The sequence below is a fragment of the Danio aesculapii genome, chromosome 7 (genome assembly GCF_903798145.1).
Source record: "Danio aesculapii chromosome 7, fDanAes4.1, whole genome shotgun sequence".
Lineage (NCBI taxonomy): Eukaryota > Metazoa > Chordata > Actinopteri > Cypriniformes > Danionidae > Danio > Danio aesculapii.
This window is the reverse complement of record NC_079441.1, coordinates 53,146,376-53,172,287: the sequence shown is the minus strand read 5'-3', so window position 1 is coordinate 53,172,287 and position 25,912 is coordinate 53,146,376. Positions and strand designations below refer to the sequence as shown.

At 35.8% G+C, this 25,912-nt stretch overlaps 1 protein-coding gene across 3 annotated transcripts in view; it reads right to left on the bottom strand.

Moving 5' to 3' along the window:
• cbfa2t3 (CBFA2/RUNX1 partner transcriptional co-repressor 3) overlaps positions 1 to 25,912 on the bottom strand; it is an 86,741-nt gene that overhangs the window by 37,902 nt on the left and 22,927 nt on the right. Inside the window, exon 1 of one of the 3 annotated variants that reach the window (XM_056462163.1) lies at positions 12,452 to 13,361. The exons of the other annotated variants lie outside the window; for them this stretch is intronic. The gene's annotated coding sequence lies outside the window, so the exon portion shown is untranslated. Of the gene's footprint in view, positions 1 to 12,451; positions 13,362 to 25,912 lie in introns of those variants that run through there. 3 annotated transcript variants of the gene reach the window in all.

Genomic DNA, 25,912 nt, shown 5'->3' with positions numbered 1-25,912 from the left:
TATATATATATATATATATATATATATATATATATATATATATATAGATCCCCTTAATAGACCCTTTCAATAGTATTATATCTTTGCAGGAATTTCATTTCTATAAAGGAACATCCTCTTTAAATGAAACCCCCACTCCTCCCACCCCCCACATTCCTCCATCTGGAACATTCTGGTATCAACAAAATGTTTCTCTCAATTCCATTTGCTTTGAAAGTCTCCTTTTTTATTTTTTTGTATGGAAATTAAACTTCCTTCTGGTGGATCCCTGGTTGTGGAACAATAACTTATCAGAAGAGACCGCTGCGTTAGATTAAGGTCTTCGTAAGAGACTGGAGCCGCAAAGAAATTCAGCTGAAACCCATTTCAAGAATGACAGGATAGTCCAGCGCTTTGCTTCTGTTTCCGCGAGATAACGGCTGCTTTAATTTGTGCAAATACGCTACATCGTACGTCTCCCAGCTGCAATCCAGCCCAGAGCCCCTTCTCAATACTTTAACATCATGGTGAGAAGAATTGCATGTGTGTGTGAGGGCTTAATAACTGAACTTCATCTGTAGTTACCACTCAGAACTCTTGTGATAACTAACTGGCTGAGGGCGAGAGAAGAAGTGAAGAACTAGCTTTATCACAGACAGGAGTGGTGATATGAACTTCCACACTGTTTGATTAATAAACCCCTCTACCAGCAGGGATTACTCCAGCTGGTGCCCTGTCTCTCAGCCATACTTCCGCTGGCAACTTATCCTTTTATCCTCCTCTCTTCCCCCCTTCAAATTTAGCGAGAGTTCGCTTATCATCCAAACAAAACAAGCCATTGAACGCATAGCAGGAGCCATTTCTCCAAGAGGTTTACAGTGTCCTCTATTTGATCAGATCAGATCTGTTTTTCATTACAGAGAAATGAGGATCCAGCGGTCTTGCAACATCAGCCTGAGCAGTTTCTCATTTCTTTAAAAAGCGTGTGTCATTTGCGCTGTCGTATCTTTCTTGAATTGCAAGCTTTTACCCAACTTTACATTCTATCAGTCTGATGGGAGACATTGCACACCTCTTAGCGTTAATTAAAGATATACAAGGCACCTAACAGCAAATAATCAAAATCTGTGAGCACACTCTTAGATATTTTTGATTTTAAGATTAAACATCTCATAAAACTAGTCAGAAAAAAGTCAGACAGTCTCTTCCTGAGTGGAATGGTTCTGTCCAGGATCAGCTGCAAGGTATAGAGAGTACTAAAAGGTTTAGTTCACCCAAAAATTTTAATTATGTTATTAATTACTCACCCTAATGTCATTCCAAACTCCTGAGAGTTTTGTTCATCTTCGAATACAAATTAAGATATTTTTAATTAAAGGGCACCTATTTGACCCCTTTTATAGGATGTAAGATAAGCCTTTGGTGTCTCAAAGTGATTAAAATAATTTCTTATAGCCTCCAGAATCTGCCCATTTTGATGTCTGACTACAGTGTAGCTGTTTTTGTAGTCTGTGGCTTTAAATGCAAATGAGCTGCTTCTCCTGTGTTATGTCAGATAAACAGAAGTCAGTGACATAGACGGACATGGATGAAGCTGAAATACACCTCATTAGTCAAAAATACCAAGTAGGTTTATTTCATGTATTTGTGGTGGAGATTATTCAAGTCTTTCTGAAATGACGGGTCTCAGACAAATGCCATTCCTGCCACAAATCCCAGTTTCTTTGCAAAAAAATGTTCTGTGGACACGTGTATGCATGTTATTATGTAGAAATGGCACCTGTCAATCAATTTGGTGGGAGGGAAACCACAGTCCTACATCACATTGCGGTGAGTCTCAAAAGCACTGGGATTTGGGTCCTATTTTAACATCAGGAAATTTATGAAAAAGGGACTTGTGTTTATATCCCTCCAATATGACAGTGGACACACTATACCTACACACAGTTCTGTCCAAATAGCTTAGAATAGTTGATTATCATCCTAGGTGCCCTTTAAATCTAGGAGGTACAGTCCTCATCCTTCATAGACAGCAATGGTCCAAATTTGTTTCAATGTCCAAAAAAAATCCCCAAAATACATCTTAAAAAAAGACCATCAAGCTACAATAATACATTTGTGTGCACATAAAACCAAAATAATGACTTTATTCAACAGTTTCTTCTCATTCAAGGTATACATCAGTACACAGTGCACCCTATACTGACACTGAGGAGAAGAAACTGGTAAATAAAGTCATAATTTTTGTTTAATGCGCACACAAACATATTATAGTAGCTTGATAATATTCCAACACATTAACTGTTTTGACAGTGTTTTTGACCATTGTGGGAACTCTCGGATTTCATCCAACATATCTTCATTTGTGTTCTTACTGTGGGGTTTGGAAAAGGGTTGCACAATATATCGTTTTAGCATTGATATCGCAATATGCGCATCCGCAATAGTCATATCGTAATGATATGCAATGTTAAGTCTGGATTATAGCTGACAAGGAGCTACAGAATTGTATTTAATCACTGAATTTATACCATTTATGCAACAACAACAATAAAAATAAATATATAAATAAATAAATAAAAATGTTATTGTCTTGTTTCTAGTCCAAATAGCTACATTTCAAAGTGAAAACAAGATTATTTAACTTACCTCATGGGCAGATAATTTAGCTTGTTTTAAGGAAAAACTCTTAATTTTGCCTTATTTCATTTGTATTTTAAAACAAAACAATGTTTTTACTTGATCTAAGAACTTTGTTGAGATATTTGGACTAGAAATGAAACAAAGCAAAGTAAGAAAAGCCTTTTTTGCATTGCGAGCATTCAATTTCTGTACCTGAATACTGTTAAACTCCCCAGAAAACCATCAAATAGAGCTATTCAAGCTATCTTGTGAAACTGTATTTATATCGCAATATTTATCCCAGAAAAATAAAAGATTTTTCTAGTATCATGCAGCTCTAGTTTGGAATGACATAAGGGTGAGTAATTAATAGCAGAATAAAAATTTTCGGATGAACTATCCTTTTAATGCTGATGTTCAAAAGTCTATCTGCCTAACAACACCTGGTCAGAACACATGGGAAAGGTATACAGCGTGTGGATTCGAGAGTGATGTGTTTTTTTTCTCGGAGTGAACTCCCAGTTCCTACAATGTGGCGTAAATGTGTTTTCTGTTACCCCAGATGTTTGGAAGCCAGCCGGCTCCTCTGCTCTCTGACATTCTCCTTCTCCCGAGAGAGGCCGCCATGTCACAGTAATGTCAAACACATGTGCTCACCACACCGTCGCCATCTTTCCCACTGTTAGGAATAAACAGGACTGAAACCATAGCGATTGCCCCCTTGCCCGTCTCTGCTGCTCCCTCTCGCTGGCACTCCCACTGGGAGCCCGGGGTTGCCATGGTAGGACAACCGGATGGGACAATTTGCTGTAACAGAGGGATTTAAACATCCTTCACCCTTAAAGGGGGAAGTTCACCCAAAAATTACAATTCTGTTATTAATTACTCACCCTCATTTCATTTCAATCCCATGAGTCCTCCGTTCATCTTCCAGTCCAGAAAAGGAAATAAAACCATTCCATGTGACTTCAGTGGTTAAAATGTAATCATATGAAGTTCCAATAACACTTTTGTGTGGCAATAAAACTGTAAAAACACTTAATGCAAAACGTTCAACTCACGCAGTTTCATTCGCGCAAAACGCATCATTCATGCAAATCGCGTCATTTGCGCAGCCTAAGGCGTATGGCGTCGCAGGATGTCTATTCTGGACTGTTAAAGATGTTAAGTCATCTTTGCATTAACTTAACATGTAAATCACTCACGCTTGATGCTTCTTCCACGTCTGGTGTGAACGCAGCATTAGGGTCTATATGTATTCATATATTATGCACTTATTTATTTATGTTATATAATTGCAGACATTACAGTAGGCTATTTCGCATCGTCCAGTTCTAATCTACAGTTATAATCAGATCATGTTCATATAAAGGTTAGTAATAAACATTTATACACAACTATGTGTATAAAGCATGTGTTTTGTGAGAAGTGCTTCTCATATGATATGTGAATGACCCATACAGCTTTACTTTGACATTTCCTCAAGCGGGAATGACATCAACTGAAACTTTCTGTCGTACACCACGCCCACCAAATGGGTACCATTTGGCAGTGGAAACACAAGCCTGATAAAGTAGACCTGTACCGACCCATACCGTACTGTACTGTACCAGTCAGTGGAAATGGGCCCTAATGGCAATATGTCGTATAAACATACACCATGACCTGTCGTGAAAGAGAAGACAGGCAATTTATCCTTTTTTGGGCATACAAAAATGTTCTTGGAGCTTCATTTGATTGCAGTTAACTACTGAAGTCACATGTAATGTTTTGACTGTTTTTCTTTTCTGTAGATTGAGGGCAAGGACGCTCTCATATTTCATCTAAAATATGCTAGTTTGTGTTCCGAAGATGAACAAAAGCTCTCTGTGGACTGGAACGACATGGCGGTGAGTAATTAATAACAGAATTTAAATTTTTGGGTGAAGTATTAAGATTGACTTGTCCCTAAACTGGAGGTCAGTCAAATAAGACATTTATCAGATGTTACATCTGATCTGATCAAATCTAGGAGACAAAGGCTACATTCAGACTACAGGGAAAAGTGGTCCAAATCATTTATTTTCTCCTCACTCCTACAGGTAGTGCTTTGGTCACTCTTTTAATATGGAAGGCAGATGTGTAGGAAGTCTGGAGGGACAGCGAGGTGTTACAGCTCATAAATATTATGGTGACAGCTCTGTACCTCAGCTCTATAAATGTGAGGGGGAAACTACAAGACAACCTTTGCTCTCTTTCTCCTCTTCATCTCTCCCCCCCCTGCATTCATATTTGCTAACTTCAGAGGCACATCATCTTATAAATGAACATCTTAATGCTGACTACTGTATAAAGCGTCAAGCATGATAACTTTATTAATGTTCTTGAATGCATACGGTTCAAGACAATGACCGGTTCACATATATTACATATATATACATATATTATTTGTGAGATTTTAAAAAAACAATAATGTAAACAGTAACACTTTATTTTGATGGGCCATTTGCATATTAGTAGACTGTCTGCTTAATATCTGTTGATATGCTTCTTCAACAGACATTTAACTGACTATAAGAAACTTTGCAAGTACATGTCAACTTACACTAACCCTGACCCCAACCTAACAGTCCACTTATAATCTAATGAGAATTAGTTGGCATGTAGATGCAAATATAACTTAAATTCAACAAATGGACCATCAAAATAAAGTGTGATCATGTAAACTATCAAACAAGAAAATCAAATCTGAATCATTGATCTATTCTTGTATCAGTGACAGACTGATGCATACTGTGTTTTTATTTTGTTTTATGCACTTTTTCAGGGTAAATCCGAAATGCATTTCTCTGTCTCTCTGTCTCTTAATACATGCAACTTTGTAAAGAAAGGGAATAAATCCTATGTATTTTTTGCTAACTCTGATATTCATTTGCTCACACCAGGACTAGTGCTCTCTCTGGCAGCTAATGTAGATAATAGACCAGGATAACCTCCACTGAGCTCGTCTATAGACATTGACAAATAAACAAAACAGGTTCAAAACACCTCAGTTCTGTAGCCTGCGGTCCTCCCCACCTGCTCAGGACTCATGTGACTGGACAATTGCATTAATGTATTCTAGGAATGACGGTTTGTGTGTTATCTAACAACTCTCACTAGATGTTAATACAGACTTTTACTCTATGTTTACACTGTAAAAATGGCTGGGTTCCACACAATTCCTTCATGTTGTCCCAACACAAATAAATTAGGTTAACCTAATTGTTTTTTTACAAATTTAAGTAGTTTGAACATAAAACAATTGAGTTGTCCCCCAAAAAAACTCAAGAGTTGTGTTGATTCAGCTTATTTTAAATAAATAGTTTGAATAAGCAGGAAAAATAATGTCTATATGATAACAATGCCTATAATGTCTATTTGAGTCTATACGCCAAGACAAATCTGTACAAAAATGATCTTTTTACATTTTAAAAAGTCCATTAACATAATTGGCAATATACTAACATTTTACAAAAAATTTTCCCTTAGTGTAGTAAAACATTTTTTACTGCATGTTACAAATTATAAAAATTAGATTTAAGGACATTGATGTCTCTGCATAGTTTAGTAATGCCATGAAGGCAGGAAAAGTTATTAATATTTTTTAATGTATTTGTTTGATTATTTGAAATTTGTTTAATCTATAAGATAAATGTATTTAATATTCCCACTTATGCTCATTTTTCATTCCCACATATGCTCAGTTTACAATTTCATAAAACCTGACTTCACTCAAATATGGAAAACAGGTCAAGTTCGTAGGCCAGATTACGCTTTAATTTATTTAATAATGATTATAGCCCATATGATGATTTAAAGTCGTTCAATTAAGTCAATATTTAAGTTAAATACAGTGCTCAGCATAACTGAGTACAGCCCATTTTGAAAATGAATATTTTTATCCATTTCTCAGTGAATATGGGTAATGTATATTGATATATTTAAACAAAACAGATGTATAAACAGATATATTTATTAAAATACTATTTTAGTCACCCAACATATTTAGAAATTAAAAGATAATAAATTCCAATTCAAGCTAAATATTGCAAAAAAAATAATAATAATAAATTACACCTACAAAATTTCAACAAAATTTTTACATATTTTTCCTTCTCTTGATTTTTCCTCTTTTTAAAATTTGTATTTAATATTTTTCTATTACATATAAATTTGGGTGTACTAGTTTTTGGACGTTATCGTAAGTTATTTTATTAGATAAGCTCCAGATTTGGCTTCAGTACTGACTAATCTAATGTATATGCACAAATATAATATTGAATAGCTTCCTATAAAAAATATTGATTTAAAAGATAGATTTGTGAGGGGTGTACTTATATATGCTGAGCACTGTATGTTTACTTAGAGTTTACTTACAGCTGCGCACCTTCTCCCATCAACCTTGTTTTTTATAGATCACAACCTTCGTGTGGGAAGTGGCGTACGCACGTTTCCACCCCCCGTTTTGTTCGTACACCAATTTTTATAAATAAGACCCTAAATAAGACACTTGTCTCCAGCAGCAGAATTGACACCCCTGGTCTAAGAAAATGTTCCAATAGGATGCACAAATAATTGAGAAAATATCAAATTTTAGCATCGTGTGAAAATAGGTTAACATGTACACAACAGCATTTTTAGTGAAGTGCTGCCTTGTGCCTTTATGTGCAGTAGGCATAAGTATAAGATTCTGATGGTATAAAAACCCTGGATAAATATATTACGGTTTCACAGTATTGTGATTACTGCTCTAAAATATATTCTTTTTGAATGTCTGGGTAAAAAACAACAACTTTTTCTCCCTTTGAACACAATATATTTTATTTTAAGAAACATTTCAAGTATTTTTGGACCAGTAAACATGTTAGGCTAAATAATTAAAATAAATTACTGACTTCTGCCATTTTTATTAGTTTCAAAAACACAGATTTGTTTACAACTTGACAAGGCACTTTTGGATATCTTTCTTTTAGTTTGGATATAAATTAAGCCACTGCACTGTTAAGGTCCAAAGCATGCTTGGATGTTGGTATATTAGCGATTTGTTTTTCAAATGTTTCCTGAATCGTGGCCTGACCAGTAGCTTTTGATTTGGTGGGTTCTTTTCTGCTGGAGATACTGTTGCTCTAAAAAAATAAATAAAGTATTTGTAAAAAAAAATCAACGGTACATATCACGTAGAATTGGTTTAACAGAAAATTTAAAACCTTGACTTTTACAAACCATGGTAAAACCCAGTGTTCTGTCAATTTGTCGTACCTTGTCAGATTGTCCTGTACCTTACATTTAAAAAGAAGGTAGCACATTTTGATAATGCAATATGCTACCCATCATATTTTGCCACCAGTATAAATTTTAATGTGGAGTAGTGTGATATGAAGCTGTAATATCGCCCTAATCCCTAACCCATTCAAATACAGTGTCAGTAGCATAATCTGATGGGTAGGATAAAATGTCAGGACACCAGTTACCGTCCCATGCCTAATGTGCAGGTGACAACAACCAGCCTACCTGGCCGATCAGGTGCCTGTGCTTACTGATCAGTGGCTGACCCACCCCCTAGTTCCCTCATTCTCTCTCCTTCCCTCCCCCTGCTGCTTTGCCGGCCGTCTGCCTGCACCCGTCTCCCGCCCACCGCCATCTGCTCCTCTCGTTAATTACGAGACGGCAAACTTCACCTGCACCCGCACTCAAATTACAATAATTACCTCCAGCGCACACCATGTCCCTGCTCCCATTGCAGAGCACTTCCACAAGGACACGCTCTCCCAACCTGGAAGCGCTCTCCTAGATAAGAGCAAAATCTAACGTATATGCCACGACCACCAAAAGATGACACCCTCCACATGGCAAACTCTAACTGCATCATATGAGTGCTGGTGAATTCTCACTGCAGAACAGTGCTGGGTGTTGAATTGACAGTTTGCATTACACCTTTTTTAGTGAGTGTAAATCATCAAGTTTCATTTTAAAATATCTTATTTGATTTAGAATTGGTGGCCACGGACCTGGATTTTATGTTGCATGGTGATATTTTTACATTGATACACAAAAAAAAAAATACACAAAAATATATTGTATGGGTCAAAATTAATTTTTTTTCCTTTTATAATAAAAATCATTAGAATATTAAGACAATTTCTACAAAACTATATTAAGATTTTAATAAATAGGCTGGCGACACGGTGTCTCAGTGGTTAGCACTGTTGTGTGACAGCAAGAAGGTTGCTGGTTCTAGTCCCGACTGTCAAACAGTGTGGAGTTGGCATGTTCCCCCCATGTTCGTGTGGATTTCCTCCGGGTTAATTGAATAACCTAAATTGGCTGTAGTGTATGAGTGTACAGTATATGGATGTTTCTGGGTTGCTGCTGGAAGGGCATTCGCTGTGTAATACATATGCTGGATAAGTTGGCGGTTCGTTCTGCTGTGGAGAATAAAGGAACTAAACCAAAGGAAAATGAAATATATATGCTACAAAATCTTTTTATGTATATATGTGTGCTCCAGTTTCCCCTACAGTCCAAAGACATGCGCTATAGGTCAATAAGCTAAATTATCCGTAGTGTCAGTGTGTGAGTGAGTGTGTATGGATGTTTCCCAGTGATGGGTTGGAGCTGGAAGGGCATCTACTGCGTAAAACATATGCTGGGTAAGTTGGCGGTTCATTCCGCTGTGGCGACCCCAGATTAATAAAGGGACTAAGCTGAAAAGAAAATGAATGAATGAAGATATTTCAAAGAATGTTGGAAACAGATTCAAAGTAAAACCTTCAAAGTAATGGATGTACTATGGATGTCAATAACTACCTTTTACTTAAAACATTCTTCAAAATATCTTCTTTTGTCATCAACATAAAAAGCAAACTCAACAGAAATAAAACAAATCAAACATTAAAGTGATTGTTTGCTTAAAAATGACATGACATGATCTGCCATCATTTATTTACTCTTTACTTGGAATTTTCATTCTGTTGAATACAAAAGAAGATAATTGAAAGAATGTTGGAAACCTGTAACCATTAACTTCCATAGTATTTATATTTCTTACTATGGATGTCAATGGATACATGTTTCCAACATTCTTCAAAAAATAAACATTTTCTTTTTGTGTATGACAGAACATTCATTCATTAATTTTCCTTTGGTTTAGTCCATTTATTCATCAGGGGTCACAACAGCGGAAGGAACCACCAACTTATCCAGCATATGTTTTACACTGCGGAAACACTGAGAAACACCCATACACTCTCACATGCACACACATACACTATAGCCAATTTAGTTTATTAAATTCACCCATAGCGCTTGTCTTTCCACTGTGGGGGAAACCGGAGCACCCGGAGGAAACCCAACATGGGGAGAACATGCAAACTCCACACAGAAATTCCAACTGGGCCAGCCAGGACTCAAACCAGCGACCTTCTTGCTGTGAGGTTACAGTGCTAACCACTGAGCCACCGTTTTGCCCAAAATATCAGAAAAAAATCTAAGTAATTTTGGATGTACTATAGATGTCAATGGCTATCCTTTATTTTGAACATTCTTCAAAATATGTTCTTTTGTAATCAACAGAAAAAGGAAACTCAACAGAAATAAAACAAAGAAACATTAAAGTGATCGTTTACCTAAAATCGACCAATCTGCCATCATTTATTCACTATTCTGTTGAACACAAAAGAAGATAGTTAAAAGAATGTTATAAACCTCTATCCATTAACTTCCATAGTATTTATTTTTCATACTATAGATTTCAATGGCTACATGTTTCATTCATTCATTTTCTTTTCGGCTTAGTACCTTTAATAATAAGGGGTCGCCACAGCGGAATGAACCTCCAACTTATCCAGAATATGTATTACGCAGCGGATGTCCTTCCAGCTGCAACCCATCACTGGGAAACTTCCATACATATTTCAAACACCCTTAAAAATATTTTCTTTTGTGTTCAGCCAAATAAAGAAACTTAAACTAGTTTAGATCAAGTCAAAGATGAGTAAATGATTCATTTTTGGGGTGAACTAGCCCTTCAAGTTCAAATAGTGACCCTCATCATCACAGAAGCTACAAAACCTATCACGAAAGTTCTCTATATCAACAACACACCACCAATTGAAATCTGCGTCTCCTCAGAGCCATCTGTCTTAACTGACTCTCCTATATAAGTCTGCTAAAGATGGCATGAAAGCAAATTGAATATTCGCTCCAAAAGATTAATGAACGTCTTTCTCTTAGTGAAGGTGCTTTAGTGCTTCCAGCAGTAATATTTGCCTGTAAAAGCTATCAGGGTTATTTGGTGGTAATGTTTAAGGATAGTTTGTGGCCACAGTGCGGTTTCACCTTTAGACATTTAGCTGTTGGGAGAACTATTACCGTCTGTTCATTCATAATTCAGCTGATCTTTACTGGGGTCAATTGAAGAGTAAAGTGGTGGTTTGAGCAGTAACATCAACGCGTGCTGCTGACTGGGCTGGACTGAAGGACAGTTAAGACAAGTGATGTTGCAATAGAGCATATTGTGGTTTCATCCATCAGTGTGCTGGCACGGCTGCAGTGAGCCATTCATCATAATGCACCAGATCACATCTTAATTTTTGTGCTCATATAGACTAATCATTTTTAGATGAACAGGTGCAGAGATTGCCAGACTGATGACTGCTATAAACTGCTGCTTGTTCATGAGATTGAAGCCATCTGATGTAATTAAATATGCTGTAATTTCAGTTTGTTTCCATTTATTATATATACAGTGCTCCAGCATATATGAGTACACCCCCCACGAATCTCTCATTTAATATTTTCTATAGGATGCTTTACAATGTTGTAGTTGTGCATATACATTAGTTTAGTCAGTGCTGAAGCCAAATCTGGAGCTAATCTAACAAAATAACTTACAATAATGGTACAAAAATTTGTAGCAATAAGGAAAAATATTAAATACAATTTTTAAAAATACCAAAAATCAAGAGAAACAAAAAATATATATACAATTTTGTTGAAATGTTGTAGTTTGTAATCTTTCTTTGCAATATTTCATATATTTCATGCAATATTGCATGAATTTAAATGTGTTATCTTTCCATTTCTAAAGATGTTCAAATGCACTAATATATATTACCCATATTCACTGAGAAATGGATAGACTATTTATTTACTCATATATGCTGAGCACTGTATATATATATATATATATATATATATATATATATATATATATATATATATATATATATATATATATATATATATATATATATATATATATAAATTGATAAGTAGTATTTGTTCGCAGTTGAATGTTACAAACTCTTCAGAAATTGGACTCAAGTTTAAATTCAGTTTGGCATTTTCTGACAAAAGATTGACTTGAAAGCATTTGTTGAAGTATTTTGTCATGGCTTATTATTAATTATTACTTATTATTATTACTTATTAATAACATTGTAAGTTCGTAACTATAGTTGATCCCCTATAAGGTGATTATTTTTATATGACTTAATATAAACCAGTCTTATTTGTTTCTTTATTAGGACATGTTGTATAGCCTAATAAAAATGTAATAACAGCAGTTTAAATCGGGAGCAATTTTACTTCAAACCGAAACAACTGTGAGTTTATGTTTTTGTAATAATCATTTTACGGGTAAAAAACTAGCAATTAGAAATGAAAACGTGTAACAAAGAGGTATGTCATTGTATTGATAATGTAATAAAGCGGAATAACAAGGACTGTTATCATAGACATTTATAAAATCATATATTTAGGAAATAGCTATTTAGGTTTTAAATATTGATCAAACATTTTTAGCTAGATAAATAGAGGCATCACTTACTTTTGAAGGTCGAAGTCAATCAGGTGTTTTGCAGCAAAAATTAATCCACCCGAAAATTAAGAACAGGGGAAAAATGGAAAATTATTAAGCCCGGTTCCTCTTTGAGAAAGATGAGAACTTTCCAAATTGATAAAAAGCAACCATGTAGATACAGTATGTGTATGCCGTCTTATCAAAAAAGAGTCTATGAAAGAGAGTTCTGAAATCCTTTGGACTGCGCGCGATGTTGACTTTTTGTTATAGCAATAAATAATGAGGTAATTCAGTTTCAAGAAATCGAAAATATATCGTACAATCTTGAACACAGCGGAGGCTTTAGTATTAAAGTATAGTGAGACTTTGGTATTGCGTTCTTTTCAGATGTCAAAATCCTCAAACGTGTTAACAAATCTCTTATTAAAAATGCACTGGGCGAAAAAAAGTTCGCCTCGATTTCTCAAATCACACACACACACACACATACACACAAATCGCAAAGTCTTCCAGTTCAGATCTCGCGCTCTTAATGGTTTTATATCGTATTCCACAGTAGATGTCCGTGATGATCCCTCCTATAAGATAGAAGATGTTTTAATCTTGCCACTGATGCTCCATTTCCCCCAAGCAGAAGTGTCTCGTGTAAATCCCGAAGTCCTCGTCTACATAAATGACTGAGATTTGGGAGTGTTTCAGAGATCTTCCTGTTAATACTCCAACTGTTCGTCGCGAACTCCCTCCACAATGCGCACGAAAAGACGGTCCGTTAAAAACATCATTCGTGTCCCAGCTAACTGATGTTACACACACTGCGTTGTTTCGCTCTGCACCATCTCGCGTTTGGGTTTATTTTTGTTGTCAGTGGTTGGAAGCTGGTGTGTTGTCTAATGACCCTTCTGTCTGCGTTTAAAACACCATCTGGAGAGGAGAAGCGTTCTCCTTCGCTTCTAACCCCTCTCTCTCTCTCTCTGTCTCTCTCTCTCTCTCGCTCGCTCTTTCTCTCTCTCTCGCTCTGTCTCTCTCTCTCGCTCTCTCTCTTTCTCTCTGACAGCTTCTCAGACCCACAAGCTGACAGCCTGCCTCCCTTGTGCTGTATAACCCCCTCTGATATTGACGATTTCTAATATAATTCATATCACATTTTTAATAGACTTGCTATTAACATAATTAGGATGTGCCCACAATTTTCTGCAATTCTTAGGGGATCATAAGCACTGTCCCTGTCTCTGATAAAAATGTCAGATTGATTCTCATGAGAGCAGTATTGATGGCAGTATTCCTTCCACAGCGCCGGGGTTTTAGAGCGCATTTGGTGCATGCGCCGCTAGGGGCCGCTGTTTCCCCATATCAGTCGGCGCGCGCCACTGAAGCGCGCAAACGCTCACATTCATCAGGCAATTGACAGCCAGGCAGCTGGTGCCCGAAGCCCGTTCGAGGGCATTCAAATCAGATGGGAGATATGATGTTTTTGTAACATAGTTACAAACTGAGCATTTCATTTTCCAGGAGGATCATGTGCCACATTTAAACATTCTGTCTAAATGTAGACTGTTGATGGATGTTCCTTACTTTAAGTAATTTATATAACTGTCAGCCGCTTGTCATAGCCTACACATACAGTATCAGCTGTGTTTCTGAGGTAAAACAATATGCGAAAACTTGTACTGTAGAAGGCACTGAATGTGGATTGAAATGTACTTTATAGTATCATAAGGGTGTCATGGTGGCGCAGCACAATCGCCTTCCAGCAAGAAGGTCGCTGGTTCAAACCCTGGCTGGGTCAGTTAGCATCTCTGTGTGGAGTTTGCATGTTTTCCCTGTGTTGTCGGGGGTTCCTCCGGGTGCTCTGCTTTCCCCCACAAGTCCAAAGACATGCGGTACAGGTGAATTGAATAAGACCCACCCGTCACTGACAAAGGTCCAGAATTTGTCCCATACATGAGCTCATTTGTCCTATTTTGACTGCTATGCTATCATAAATGGTGAAAATAACCTATCGAAAAAGGCTTTAAGACCAAGCAAAACCCTCTGTTTGCTGTGGTTTTGGTGTGACTTCAGCTAATCAGTTTTGGCCAATGCAACAAATCTTTTTCATGAGTCCAGCATCCAGCTGTGAAAGAAAACACACAATCTGACGTAAGTGAAGTAATCTTTCGCTGCTGTATTGTTTTTGGAGAAAACATTTTACAAGTAACTTTTATTCTAAATATTCGACCTAATTCTTGACACAAAAATTTAGCAATAAAAAGATGTGAAGCACCAAAAGCGGCCCATATTAAAATGTATTTGAATACTAATTTGGCCATTGTTGTTATCCATGAATTTACTTCTTTTTTACAACAGAGGCAGGAAAAATTGTGAAGCTTTGCATTTTTATTATTATTATTATTATTATTATTATTATTATTATTATTATTATTATTATTATACATTTTTTTATTAATTAATTAATTTAATATGTCTTAATTATATTTTTGGCCAAATTCTGAATGTGGAAAGCATATGCTGGCCAGTTTATTATTTGCCTAATAAATGACAATAGTCTATTTTTAATAAAAAATGTAACAGATAAAAAAAAAAATCGAATGATGCATGATGTAATAAGTTTGTATTTAAAATTTTTAGTTTTTTTTCTATTTCTTTATTCCAAATCCTTAAGAAATGTTTTTGGTACATAAAAAGGTGTAGTTATGATGACCCTCCGATATAGCTAATCCAGCTAAAAATAGTCCTTAAAATGTCACTAAAATGCAGTATTTAAAGTGAAGTTAATTTCGAGAGGAGCACGTGATATGATTGATCGCAGCTGGTCTCTCATCTGTAATTATTAGTAAGCCAGTCAGATCATTCCAAACTTACTATAAATAGCCCGACTAGCATTCCTCCCTCATCTTCGTTTTTTGAAGAATCCCCCCATCCACCCCATCTCCTCTCGAGAACTACCTGATCTTGTACCCCCTCACATGCTCACTGACCAGGCAGGAGCCCTGGGCTCAATTATCTCCGAGCTCAGGGTTCTCTCCTGGGACAGCATGCCAAACCTGCTATTATTATCAAGCAATATCTAAGTGTGAACTCTTGAATTTAAATAGAAAATGTGTCGTATAACTGCAAAAAGGCCCACTATTTGAGAAAAAAAAGAACCACCCTTTTCACCAGGCTGGCTTCCATTAATGACCTATATTGCATCCAACCACCAATAAAGATTTACTTTTTAAGATATGTGATGCAAACCCAATAGTATGAATAGATTTTGGACACCTCATGCATATCTCAATTTCAGTTATGTAAACTGAAAATGTTAAATGTATTAATGTTAAACTTTTTTTCCCAGATGCCACTTAGTTTGTTATTTGGCCATCTAATAAAATGCAATGATATTCACTTTGACATTTAAGTAAGTGTCTATATATCAGGCTACTGTATGTGCCCGAGACTTCTAATCAGGTGCTTATAAAACTATAATTAACATTAATCATTTATGTTTAAATCTTAACAAATATCTTTGAGCTGAATCCTATGGTGCACTTGAATTGAATAGCAGAGCAGTTCTTGAATGATTCCAAGAAAGAGCGGCATGCACCAAATATGAATATGGATAAGAGATGGCATTTCCACAGACATTTTCAGCTGTATTTGAATATGAATATGACTTTTTCTTCATGTGGTTTTGGGCAGAATATTCAATGCAGAATAAATTCCTCCTACTGAGGTATTGGCGGAAAAGCTCTAGTAAATACAGCTGCTGCTAAAAAAAAAAAAAAAGAAATGACAGACTTCTCTCCAACCCCCCTCCCTCCATTTTGTTCAGTTGAGTCCCCCATTTTTTGACTGTTTAACCATCAGCGCACCTGCTAGCCATTCACTGGCTTTGTGACTCAGTTTTAGGGGAAGGATCTGATGGTGTCACTGCAGGTGAGCTGATGAGAAGCGCACATCTGCCTTTCTTCCCCCACCCCTTACAAATGAAGGGATGTAAAGACACGTAAACAAACAGTTAGTGCTCTGCTGTTGGAGAAAGCGCCGCTGGTGTAAAGTACACAGAGACAGCTGCCCCATTTCTTCTTACTCCCACCGTTCCACTTGCCTCATGGCCTTAAAAGTTGTACTGATGTAAATCCATTGGTGGTTATGGTTATGGAAACTATTTTATTTTCTTACTCATTACCAAAAATTTGTTTTAAAAAAAGATATTTTATTAAAGTGACTAATTGGATTAGAAAAAAAAAACATTTTAATAATGAGTGAAGTAATGAAATTTGGAATTATTACTTGAATATCACATAAACATCCCAGCAGGCACATTAATTTCAAAACGACATTAAAAACATGCTAAAAAAACACCCAAAATCAATTTGATGTCAATTGACTACCTTGATGTCAAAAGTTTATCAAACTCACATTTAAGATTGGCATCAAAAATCAATTTAGAAGTTTCCACAACTTACAGTCATATTGATGTAAATCCATTATTGTTTATGGTTATGGTAACAATGTTTTTTTTTTATTACCCTAAAATCTTAAATTTTTTTTTAAAAAGTGTCATATTTTATTAAAGTGGCTAATCGGATTAGAAAAAAAACATTTTAATGAGGGGTGAAGTAATTCAACTTAGAAATATTACTTGAATATCATGTAAATATACCAGCGGGCACATTCATTTCAAAACAACATCAAAATCATGCCAAAAAACAACTAAAATCAATTTGATTTCAATCGACTACCTTGATGTCAAAATTACATCAAATTTACATCTAACATTGGCGTCAAAAATCAATCACAGGAGAGAATGGAATGTTTTTTGACGCCAGTGTTACATGTCAATTTTGACATCAAGGTAGATTACATGCATTGTAGGGATACACTTCAGTGTAAATTTAGAATTTCTTATATTCTAATACTTTTTATGTTGTTATTTTGGTGGTTAAAAGGGCATAAATGTACACGACCTGACAAAAGTCTTGTTGTTAATACCAGTTGTAAGAGCAACAAATAATAACTTGACTTCTAGTTGATCATTCGGAAAAGTGGCATCTGTTGAACTGCATCCCAATCATCAAAAACACTGCAGAAGGCCTATTGGAACCTGTATAGACCAAAGACTCTCAAAGAAATCAGTCAAGTTTGGTGAAGAAAAAAATCATGGTTTGGGGTTACATTCAGAGTGTAACCCGAGAGATCGGCAGAGTGGATGGCAACATCAACAGCCTGAGGTATCAAGACATATGTGCTGCCCATTACATTACAAATTCTTCAGCATGATAGCGCTCCTTCTCATACTTCAGCCTCCACATCAAAGCTCCTTATAGCAAAGAAGATCAAGATGCTCCAGGATTGGCCAGCCCAGTCACCAGACATGAAAATTATTAAGCCTGTCTGGAGTAAGATGGAGGAGGAGCCATTGAAGATGAATCTAAAGAATCTTGATAAACTCGGAGTCCTGCAAGAATGCTTTTTTTTGCTATTCCAGATGACTTTATTAAGAAGTTATTTGAGTCATTGCAGAGATGTATGGATGCAGTCCATGGGTTCATGGGAGTCATACACAATATTATTCTTTTTCCACTGCACCATGACTTTAAAATCAAGACATGATCATATTTTATTTTGGTAAAATAAGCATAATCTAGACGCCTTTGCCTTTCATATAAGCCGGCTTTTGTTAGGTAATGTGTGTATGTAAAATAGATGTCAAAGATATTACATCAAATCAATTAGCATTTTTGACTTTTTTAATGTAATTTTGACATCAAGGTGCTCCTTCAGATATTAATTATCAAGTGCTTTACTTTATTATTTGTGCATTTATGCATTTGCAAGGGAGTTCTACAAGTTATTTGAAATGCGTCATACTGCGGAAGTAAAATGGGCTATGAACACTACTGGTTTATGGGACACATGTGAGAAAAAGCAGGTGTGTGTGGGTGTGAGATGTGTAGTGTATGTTTGTGAAGTAAGTTAATGTCAATGGAATTGAACAGTTCTCTAGATCAAAACTCTCAGTCTTGAGATATCCTTTACTACATTGCACTGCTTCTCTCATTACAGCTAATACACACTTTAGACTGTAGATATTAAATAAATCCTCTATGACTCAATAAGTCCTCTACACCCAAAATTCATAATTCATGGCACTGATATCTGGTCAACTCTGCTACTGTATAATGCAATATCTGCTCAGACATTTGAGGATTTTACTACAGCCACATTTGGGTACATTTACCGATGTGTCAGTCTGTGCTGCTCTCACAAGGGCAAACCTCTCAAACTGATCAAATGTGAAATGATGGGATCTGTTTCCAGTGTGCACATCCTCACTCTGCCCCAAACCAAGGCGGTTTTGGCTTGCTGCCTCATTGCTGTGTTTTGTGTATGAATGTTCCTCCCGAGAGAAGTTGTTTTCCAAGTTGTTTTCCAAGGCACATCATGTCTAATGATCTACAACAAATGTAGTTTTAGAGATAACCAAGAAATATTCAAGTCCATCTCTCAAATGGAACAAAGTATACGCTGAAAAAAGGAAAGCAAATGGCAAATGTTTATGTACTGTGTATACTACCCAATAGCACAGAACTGTGGGATGTCTTGAGAGGCAAAGCATGCATGTATCTGTATCTATATCTGTATCTATGCATCTGTACTTTTTTTGTCGTTGGTTTGGCAAATTTCAGTAAAAATGTCTGTACAACCACATTTAACACATATACTTAACCTAAATCATAATTCTCTTCATTAAGTTAAAAAGATTAGTTTTGAGAGTAAAACTTTGCAAGTTCACCCAAAAAAGCTTCTGCCAACTTGTTACTTTAAGTTGAGTTAATCTCAGACCTCCTCACTAGAAAAAATAGAGGTTGCAGTGTTTCTAACCCTAACAAAAACAACAACAACAAAGAATGTTAGCATCAATGATAACAATAATTTCATTATTATTAGCAACAACAACAACAACAACAACATTCATTCATTCATTTTCTTTTTGGCTTAGTCCCTTTATTAATCAGGGGTCGCCACAGCGGAATGAATCGAAATGAAACTTATCCAACACATGTTTTACACAGCACATGCCCTTCCAGCTGCAACCCATCTCTGGGAAACATCCACACACACTCATTCACACTCATACACTATGGACAACTTAGCCTACCCAATTCACCTGTACCACATTTCTTTGGACTGTGGGGGAAACTGGAGCACCTATGAGAAAACCTATGAAAACGCAGGGAGAACATGCAAACTCCACACAGAAATGCCAACGGACCCAGCTGAGGCTCGAACCAGCGACCTTCTTGCTGTGGAGCGACAGCACTACCTACTGCGCCATTGCGTCGCCATATTATCAGACATACTGTAAAAATTTTCCTTGCTCTGTTAAACATAATTTGGGAAATATTTAAAAAAAAAACAAATTCAAAGGGGGGCTAATAATTCTGTCTTCAACTGTACAGTATATGGAAGTATTTTCTCATCAAAATGAAAATCTAAACGCCTAAAAAGATCAAATAAAAAAATGTTACTTTCAAAACAACTTCCCAAATGACAAATCAAATGATCTCAAATGAGCAATCACATGTATTTGATATTTAATTTACATGAACAACTCAGTAAAATCCGGTAATAATTAAAAGACAAATCAAATGCTCAAACTATAATTCAAATGGAGGAACCAGTTTCTGATAACACACACACACACACACACACACACACATACACACACACACACACACACACACACACACACACACACACACACACACGCACACACACACACACACACACACACACACACACACACACACACACACACACACAGCTGGAAGCTCATATTGGACTGTTTACTAGGACTATTAAGACACCTCATTCACACAGACTCTTTGCTGAGTCTTGATTTGCATGTGAAGCATTACAAAGTGGTTTTCCCTTTTTGTCCTGCTATGTTTTGATCCTTATCTTGTTTATTGATATTGTTATGCCTCCTTCTCTATATCTTATTCTGTCTAAATGTTTTTTTGACATTTGTCTCTGTTTTATCTATTTATTTTTGATTGAACTATGTTTGTTCTGATATGTATTATTTCTTAGTACCAATTTCCAAAAGAGTTTTTTTGTTCACTCAACTTCAGACATTTTAGGTCAGTGCAGCTGATGTTTTCACAAGTTGAGTACATGAGAAAAAAAAACGAAAGGAAATAAGGATTATGTTTTTTTTTTGTTCACTCATCTTAAGGCATTTCAGTTCTGCAGACAAAAATTGTTGGTAACACTTTATAATAACTACACACTATGAATCATTTACTAAGCATTAGCATCTAGTGAATTCAATATTTGTTAAGCATTAACTCTACATTAATAAACGTTAGTAAGCAGTTTATACCTGCAGCTACAAATGCTGTATTCTTGACTTATAAGCACCTATATAATGTGCTTAATAATTGTACTTTCATTCTTAGTTAATGATTTATTTAAATTAAGTATTGCATTATTTACAAACCAGTTGTATTTAAGAGTAGTTGAGGGTTTTTAGGATCATTCAGAATGAGTTAGTAAATGATTAATAAACTATTGAAATCAACATTTACATATCTTATTATTCACACATATACTAATAGTTAACTAATATGTTAATAAATGCTTTATTAACTCAACTTTATGCAATTTTGTGACCTAATCTAAAGTGAGGACTATTTATGCTTTATAAATCCCTCATAAATGACAGTTAAAGGCTCAGAATCAAATGAACAATAATCCTTGCAATCTTTTCTAAAAAAATAAAATTACTGTAAAGTTTAAACATTGCCAAATAACAGGAGTGTCAAAATACGACATAAAACTGGATAAAACAACAACAATATAATATGCAATTTTTAAACTCTACAGTTAATTTATTTAAGATAAGGTTGCAAAGATTTATTTTTCATTTGAAGTACAGTTTTATTTGTGTATCTTTAAATGAAAAGGAATGAATAATGTCATTTTTCCTGTTTAGAATTTAACTGAGCCTTTATTTGTCATTTATAAGGGATTTATTTAACATAATTAGTCCTTACTTTAGATTAGGTCACAAAACTAGATGAAGTTGAGTTAATAAAGCATTTATTAACATACATAGTAACCCTTAATATATGCCTGAATAATAAGACATATAAACGTTGATTTTAATAGTTTATTAATCATTTACTAACTCATTCTGAATGATCCTAAAAACCCTCAACTACTTTCAAATACAAATGGTTTGTAAATAATGCAATACTTAATTTAGTAATGAAAAATAAATCATTAACAAAGAATGAAAGTACAATTATTAAGCACATTATAAATATGTTTGTAAGTCAAGAATAGAGCATTTGTAGCTGCAGTTATAAACTGTTTACTAACGCTTATTAATGTAGAGTTAATGCTTAACAAATAATGAATTAACTATTTGCTAATGCTTAATAAATCATTTATAGTGTGTAGTTATTATAAAGTGTTACCCAATTGTTCAGTTGACACAACTTAAAATGTTTTGTTACAGAGCAGTTCATCTCTCTAGAAAACTAATAATCTTATGTTAACCCAACAAAATGTTTTTTGTATTACTTACAAATAATTTTAGGTCAGTGCAGCTGATGTTTTCAAAAGTTGAGTAAACAAGAAAAAGCGAAAGGAAATAAGGATTATGTTTTGTTTTGATGCCCATCATTTAGCATCAAATCTAGTGACTTCTTGGTGAGGTCTTATCTAGTTTTCAAGACTTTCCAGTATGATGTCATCTATGGCAGCATTTATTAAGCAGGCTTTTGCCACAAAACACTGTTGGGAGTTGGCAACACTGTTGGGAGTAGCCCAAGGCTAGTTAGTTGTCACAACAAACAAGACATATTGACTATGGACCATGCAAAACATTAAAGCACTGGTTGTGAAAACAACAGATTGTTAGAACAACTGTGACAAGTTAGGTCCATAAAAAAACTTGAATCATCATTTAGGTTGGAGAAACCCCAAAATGTCCCAACAATTGTTATTAGGTACTTAAATTGATATGTTTCTATCCAAATATGTGAATTAGACTTATGCTCAAAACAGGATTATCACATAAAACATTTTCAGGGAAAAAAAAATGGTCAAAGGGAAATAAATTGTCACTTCCTGATTGACTGGCACCAAATATCATAAAGGAAAATGAACTTTTCTCTAGGAGAAGCCAATGTGGGGCTTTATTCTTATATTATAAATTAATTTTGTCAGTATCCAGCCTTGTCACTCATGTCTTTGTTTAATGCCTCTGCCAAGGCTTTGTTTTTGTTTATGATGGCCATGTGCTTCCCTCGCCCTGCCTTCTTGTTTTCCCTTGCCACACCCCCTTGTTAGGTCATTGTTTGTCTAACTATGTTCACCTGTGCCTTGTATGCTTTTCCCTATTTATTGTGGTCTACTCTCTCTTTTCTTTGCCAGTTCGTTGTATGATTTTAGAGGTGCAAGACCACTTTTTGCAAGCACAACCACTCAAGATGGTTCTGGTATGTAATAATACTCAACCACTTTAATGACTTTGACTAACAACCTTTAGAATGACCAAAACAACATTTCAAATGTTTTACAATGTGGTCAGTCCTCTGGTTTGTCCATTGATCCTGCCTGTTTTATTATCACATAGTCTGTGAAAACAAAACTACATTACTTTATCGATGCGCATACTGGAATGTATTCAGTAAATTATTTTGTTTTACTTATTGGATAAAAAGTTTTTCATCTTCACTTGTGTGTGTGTGTGTGTGTGTGTGCGTGCGTGCGTGCGTGTGTGTGTGTGTGTGTGTGTGTGTGTGTGTGTGTGTGTGTGTGTGTGTGTGTGTGAGTGTGTATATGTTTTATGCAATTCCAGCATTTCCAGTAGGCATTTTTTTTTCAAAATAGGCACATAATAATTGGTGGATGGAAAAATATGGTAGCTAATGACAAACCTTAACACTGGAACTACCAGAACTCTCAAAGTACTTGAATGGCCATAGCAGTCATTTTGATCATTCATATAAGACTGTACAGAATAACGTTTAAAATTTTTAGATTTGAAGCCTCCATTGATATTTTAGAATTAAGCTTTGAGTGTGTGTCTTTGTATTTTATGAAGTATTTACTCTAAAACACAATTTTTTTTGATGGCCCATAAATGTTTATGAGTTACTACAGTAGACCACTCTCGAAGATGCGAATCTCACTTTGTCCAAGCAATGACAGATTAATTGGCAATGAAAATTTTGGTTTTGAAACAAATATCTGAAGTGAAGTTATGTTTTTGCTATTAGAAAGTAAAGTTTTTGTTAGCAGAATGTAATGTTTTTGTTAGCAGAAACCAATATATTCAAAGGCACGGGAAAAGTAATGGCTACTTGAAAACAATGGCTACATTAAATATTCATTTATTAATGATCAGTATAATTACATTATTGTTAAGTCTTTCCATATACTTAACCATTAATGATATATCTGAGTACTGTAAGTGCAATTTTTGGTTTTTGCACCCATTCTGACCTCTTGATCTTAATCTCCTTTCTGTTTGGGGATCTGCAATAGTTTCTATATCTGAAACAGGATTAATACATTTTTACATGCTAGTTTTTTTCTTCTTTTGATTAGCCTAGTGCTCATGCTGTAGCAGTTTACTCCTGTCAATTATTTACTTGATTTAACTATATTTTTCTACAGTTTGTTTTTGTTTGTCTCAAATTGACCCCAAACAAAAACATTATGGTACTGGAAAACAGCCACCTTCCTGAAAAGTGCATACCAACTTTGTGATAAAACAGATGGTTACAGTGTTAGTAATATCTGATGACTGTAACATGATTAAGAGAACCTATTTAAAGAATCTGAATGGAAAATGACATGTTTTGTCACTACACTGGGTAGAATTTCATGATATGCAATCAATGAGCAATGGCACAATAATATTACAGCATTCAGTAATCTTGCACTGAAGTTTTGTTTATTTTTCTCTTTGTGATGCATCGCTTACTCACTGGCCACTTTATTAGGTACACCTGTCCACCATTAATGCAAATTTCTAATCAGCCAATAACATGGCAGCGACTTTAGGCAATGCATGCACATGGTCAAGATGATCTGTTGCAGTTCAAACTGAGAATCAAAATGGGGAAGAAAGGTGATTTAGGGGACTTTCAACGTGGCATGTTTGTTGGTGCCAGACGGGCTGGTCTGAGTATTTCAGAAACTGCTGATCTACTGGGATTTTCACGCACAACCATCTCTAGGGTTTACAGAGAATGGTTCGTAAAAGAGAAAATATCAAGTGAGCGGCAGTTCTGTGGGCCTAAATAGACACTACAAAATTTTACACCTTTACATTGGACCATTTCTTTTTTTAATTCACTCACAGTGCGATGTTCAGACCGCACTGCTTTAACTGCGTCAGCTAAACTCTCCCACTCTATTTTTTCTTTTGTTATTAATTCTGGAGGACAAATTTGCAAATAACACAGTTTTTCTACGATCTACCTCCGAAAGGAGCACCTCCAATCAGGGCCGTGCACAGGGGGTTGGCCCGGGGGCTAGAGCCACTGCCTCTCTGCCCTCATTGGCTTAGGTGCCCCTCTCAGACTGATCCCTCCCTCCCCCTCCAACGCCTCCGTTCCCCCGCCCCTGGCTGTTCGCTAAACATCCACCGATTCCGTTAGTCCACTCCATGTTTTACCGCCCGCGCCGTAGTCCACTGCGCACACAATCTGTGTGCCGGCTCTCTGGAAAGTGGAGATATCAGTCCTTAACGATCGTTGCATTAAAAGGTAGATAGTCTCATTACAATCCACATTGCAGTCAGTGGTCTTCTTAAAGTGCTGACAACTTGTGCTAAATATCCACCTTCTTAGAATTTGAATGTTTAATCAAAATCAGATCTAATATGAATAACAATTTTCTGTTGTTGGCATTTGTAGACAAAAATACTTAAAAAAAAAACAATGCCTTTACAAAAAAGTAGACAGAGACAGAGAGAAAGATTGAAGGGGAGGCTGCTAAAGGCAGTTCAACAATGAAAACATTACTTTAAAGCTCCAGCAAGCCAGCAGATAAATCAACATATAGAAAATTTCGGTGTTTGTCACACTTTTAAGTCCTCTAATTAAGTAGGCCCATATTTTCCATTATAGTCACTTAGGCCTAGGTGATACTAGTAATCTAGGCTACGGCACATAATTTTATTACCATGTAAATAGTAGGCCTATAAATAGTTAAACTATATAAATTAATATATAATATTCTAAAAGTTGATATAAATTTATGGTGTATAATATTAATTTAAAACGCAGTGGCACAGTAGGTAGTGCTGTCGCATCACAGCAAGAAGGTTGCTGGTTCGAGCCTTGGCTGGGTCTGTTGGCGTTTCTGTGAGGAGTTTGCATGTTCTCCCTTCATTCGCGTGGGTTTCCTCTGGGTGCTCTAGTTTCCCCCCAGTCCAAAGACATGTGGTATAGGTGAATTGGGTAGGCTAAATTG